Source organism: Leopardus geoffroyi, chromosome A3, assembly GCF_018350155.1.
Source record: "Leopardus geoffroyi isolate Oge1 chromosome A3, O.geoffroyi_Oge1_pat1.0, whole genome shotgun sequence".
NCBI classification, from domain to species: Eukaryota; Metazoa; Chordata; class Mammalia; order Carnivora; family Felidae; genus Leopardus; species Leopardus geoffroyi.
The window spans coordinates 33,893,726-33,898,692 of record NC_059336.1 but is presented as its reverse complement, the minus strand read 5'-3'; the positions used below and the strand labels follow the sequence as shown (position 1 = coordinate 33,898,692).

Genomic DNA, 4,967 nt, shown 5'->3' with positions numbered 1-4,967 from the left:
AACTGAGTAAGGTTAACATTCACTATTTCCAGCACTCCAACCACACACACACACACGTACACACACACACACACACACACACACAAAGGCAACAACCTTATAAACCAAGAAAATATTAGAAGATTCAGGCATTAGTAAACTGTTAATCTGCAAAAGAGAAGAAAAGTTTTAATTTATGTGATTATTAAATATCCGTGATTATGGCAAGGCAGTGTATATGAAAACCAGAATCCATAACTTTGAAAATGCAATCATTGGATCAACTGGTGGTTTTGTCTGCACAACTGCATAAACAATTTGCCTACTTTCCACTAAATTGACCAGATGCTTTGTTGTCATGTAAACACAATCTAAATGAAATCCACAGATTTCCACCCCCCAAAACCTTATTTTAGCTAAATGTTTCTTGGCTAATCTTATTCCAGGTCTGTTAGCAATTTATCCAGCATGATTTGATTGGCTTTCACTTCTTTTGCCACCTCTTGTCCATCCTTTATTGATGCAAGTGTAAGTAAATAAACATAGAAAGAAAGGTCTTTGGAAAGCCTGACACTCCTTGTTGGCTCTTTCACAGGAAGGGCATGGTTAAAAGGGCATGGGAGGTTCATGCCCAAACTGCCTCTACATTTGAGATTCCTACTCTAAGGAGCTTCTCTCTGCCTCTAAATATCCTCTCTGTTAGCACCCCTACTTACAAAATATTTCAAAGACTTCAGGTAAGTAAAAACGTAGCAACACATATTTTTTTTAAAGTTAATTAATAATGATATATGATGAATTAATTAAGATGATGTAGTCTCTAGTAATTTTCATAAATGTTCACATTCTTGTTGCTTATCCAAACCTTCCTGATGATGAAGGTTCACAGGGTCCTGGGATATTTTTTATCTTGCCCAATAGAGGGGAATGAGAGATGATAAAGCTGCAACAACAAGAGAAGACTCGCATTATGCAAGAATCAAATTCTCCATATCAATTTCAATTTATGTTATGGGCTGCTGACCCTTCTGAGTTTTTTAACTCTCATTCAGAAATAAAGCATACATCATGTTTTCTCAGTGGTCCAATCCAGTATAAGAGACAACATTGTTTCTAGTATAGACTCATTTACATTTTTGCTTCCACCAAACTAAGAATTAAGAATGAAACTGAGAAATATGGGACCCTGTTAGAAAATGCTCATAATCATACCTTGTCTGCTATTGAAGCAGTTCAGTAAAATGAATAATTATGCTTGTTACTGGCTATCACATGATAACATATCAGTTACCAAAACAATATGTTATTAAAAAAAAACTTTTAACTAGTTTTATGTGAAAGGTGTGAAGCATTAGGAGAGTGGAATTTTGTGGACATAACCTTTAATTTCCTAGAGGACCCTAGATGCCATCAGATATTTCTCTGAACATTGAGGTCATGCCATGATGAATACTGGAGTAAGGGATGCCATCCAGATCTCTGGGCTTGTGACAGAGACCTCCTTCTGTTATGGCACACTGCTTTCTGTACTGCTCTTTGGTGCTTTGAATATTCATCTCAGAGATGTCAGAGTTCTATTATCACTAACTGTAATACTTATTAACCCTTTAGTATGACAGAAATGCAGTGTCAAGAACAATAGACAGTATCTCTCAAATGTGTTCTTTCTACTCACGTAGCATTGCTTCCAGATCTTGCCACACTGAGTGCATTCAGGGGAAAGCAGACAATATGGTAAAGATGTCTGGACATCAAGTCATGCTTATGGAAGGTACCACAGTCTTGGGGTTGACATGATAATCTTTACTTTCTTACATGCTATTAAGTAAATACATGGGTAAACTTATGCCACGTTGTCCTAAGTACAAAACAAACACCAATAAGGAAAAATCATGAGGAAATAGTGCTAGAAGCTAGATTTTCATGTCCATGAGAGCAGAGAATCTCTCTGTCTTGTTTTTCGTAGAATATTATCAGCACACTATCTGGAATTGTATTCGATAAATGTGTGTTAAATTAATCGTTGAAAATTTGTTGGGGATATTATAGAGATTTTTTTTAGAACCAACTCTGACATTCTGTGTTTGGCATCAGATATAGCAAATACTTAGTGAAATTTTATTTAGAAATTTAAAATTGAAGTATGTAATGGAAAATTCTAAGAATACTGATTTTACATGTAATTTATGATCATGAATAACTATTGTGAAGTTGTGTTTGATTTTCAAAATAGAAATTAAACAGGAGATATTATACAATTAAGAAGTATAATTTTCTCAAGGATATATTTCATAATTTCAAATTTTTTATCACATTTTATAATAAATAACTACCAAACTGAGTTTATAAATTGTTGAAATGTCGCAAAGTCATAGAACTTTAGAGTTGCTTGGAATATGTCAGATCATGTGGCCAAATATTAGATGTATTTAGTAGGCAAGCCCTATGATCCACTCTGAATAATGACTCTATAGCCAAATAAGTTAGGTGATGTAGGTGTGCCATATCTCAATCATGCAATAGTTGGACCCTAAAACAGGGTGAGTAATTAATATTTATTTAGTCCTTCTGAGAAAATGAATTTTTGTTTAATCATCCTAAAAATGTCCCATTGAGATTTTATAACTCATGACACTTTATTGGAAAAAACAAAACACAACTTGAATTAGGTCAAGCAAAAGGAGGGGTTTTTAAAATCTCACTAAATCATAGGAAGTGTTAAACACCAAGCCACAGGAAAAACATGAGTACAGTTCAGCCTTGAAAAACTTGGGTCCAGGAATTTGAAAGCAACAAGGACTCATCTTGCTTTTTTTTTTTTTTTTTTTTTTCATTTTGGTTCTCTCAGAATGTTGGCTTTATTGCTTTCTCACTGCAGACAGGCAACTTCCAGATGATGGGTCATATGGCTACCTGTTGCTCACTAGATTCACATCTCTTGGCTCTGCTACCAAGAAGAATTCATGCTCTTGTTCCAGCTCCAATTCAAGATTATCTGAAAGCAGAATGCTAATTGGGTCACTTGTGCATTCCTTGACCAAACAAACATGGTTAGAGAAAAGGTCCAGTAGGAACATAAAGCCACACTGAACCTCAAATGCTGCAATACAGAGAAGAGGGAAGAAAAGAAGTGCTGCTGTTTCCAGAGTAAGGAAGTTTAATTGGGAACAAAACAATAAGTGCTCCTTTTAGAAACAAATGCTTTCGTAGTATAAGTTTATCCCATGCAATATTTGTTACATACTTATCTCAAAAGATTATTTGTTTTTTTATCTGATATTCGATTTCAACTTGGCACTTTGTTTTCTTTGTGTGTGTGTGTGTGTGTGTGTGTGTATGTGCGCATGCACTAAATTTGTGCACATCTTTACAAATTAACAATGTTTTATGGTCATATTTCAATTAAAAAATAGAAACAGGAAACATATGAGTTATTTGACCTTAATCTTATGACATCTGAAGGGTACACAATCAATTGGCAACTGGGAAATTTGATGCAGGCCAGAGATTGCATCGAATCCCACTGTGAGCAGTGTGTTACTTTGTTTGCTTGACCATGCGTCAATGATCCAGAACCATACTGTCAGTTTAAGACCACAGAATGTTTGATGGAAATTTAACATGTTATTTCAGAGCTAGTGTGTCCAGTCTTGCAAATTCAACTTCTTGATTGCTTTATTGTTGAAGTTCATAAATTAATCATATAAACTTAAAGATGAGTCTTGTGGTTTAATAAGACACATCTGCCTATTAATGTATCTCAAGTCTTATGTTAAAGATGTCTAGTTACTTTTGTGAAACCAGGTATTTTCCATAAACACTTTGTGTATGTCTATAATTAATATAATAAATGGGGCACTTGGGTGGCTCAGCAGATTAAACGTTAAACTCTTGATCTCGGCTCAGGTCATGATCTCATGGTTTGTGAGATGAATCCCTATGTCAGGCTCTAAGCTGAGAGCATGAAGTCTGCTTGGGATTCCATTTCTTCCTCTCTCTCTGCCCCTCCCACTCTAGTGTGCTCTCTAAATAAATAAATAAATAAATAAATAAACATTTTGAGAAATATATAATAAAGAACTAAAATTCTGTGGAATGCAGTGTAAGAAAAGCTAAAAATCCAGCCGTTTCATTTTTAGTGTAGAAAATTGACCCAGAAGGATTACAACTCATCCAAAGTCAGTCAACTAACAGTAGCCCAGAGCTAGAGATAACTGATAAAGTTAAAAAAATTTTTTTTAATGTTTATTTATTTTTGAGAGAGAGAGAGCGAGTGGAAGAGGGACAGAGAGAGAGAGGGAGACACAGAATCTGAAGCAGACTCCAGGCTGTGAGCTGTCAGCACAGAGCCCAATGCAGGGCTGGAACTCACAAACTGCGAGATCGTGACCTGAGCCAAAGTCAGACGCTCAAACAGCTGAGACACCCAGGCACCCCATTGATAAAGTTTTAATAACAAAATAAATCAAAGTGTAATGGCAAGAAATTTAAGAACTTGTTTAATGCAAATCTCTGCCAGAATACTCCTCATCAGTTGAAATAATATTTGTAGACTTCAGGTAATTGTTACTTCAAAAAATTAATAAACTTTGAAGTGGCACAATTTTATTTTCCACATCACAATGCTGAAGGAAGTGCATGAAGCAAGAGAGATAACAGTGATTCTTCAAGATCGCCAAATAGTAAAAGGAATTCACCACAGAGGAGATAGAAGTCAGCTGGCATCATGGAGCACAAACCAATGTGTTGAAGTTGTCATTCTATTAAGGTGTCCTTTTCTAACATCTGTGGACACTGACCCCATGAAAGTAGTCCAAGGGCCATTTATATGCTGTTAATTATCTTGATCCTGCTATCAGGAGCTAAGCATACTTCAGTACAGAGAACCAACAGTTGGCTGTCTAGTATACACCAAGTAGTCTGTCAGAAGAAAGGAAAATAATCTGATCCTCTCTTTTTCTTTTTTTCCCTAAGTTGATTTATTTATT

The 4,967-nt window shown here is 35.4% G+C and overlaps 1 long non-coding RNA gene across 1 annotated transcript; it reads left to right on the top strand.

The window, feature by feature from the left end:
* Window positions 1–574: 574 nt before the first annotated feature.
* On the top strand, window positions 575–3,402 carry LOC123580488. Its single transcript, XR_006703319.1, has 2 exons — window positions 575–716; window positions 2,858–3,402. It is a non-coding gene; the product is annotated as an uncharacterized LOC123580488 (long non-coding RNA).
* The last annotated feature ends 1,565 nt before the right edge of the window (window positions 3,403–4,967 follow it).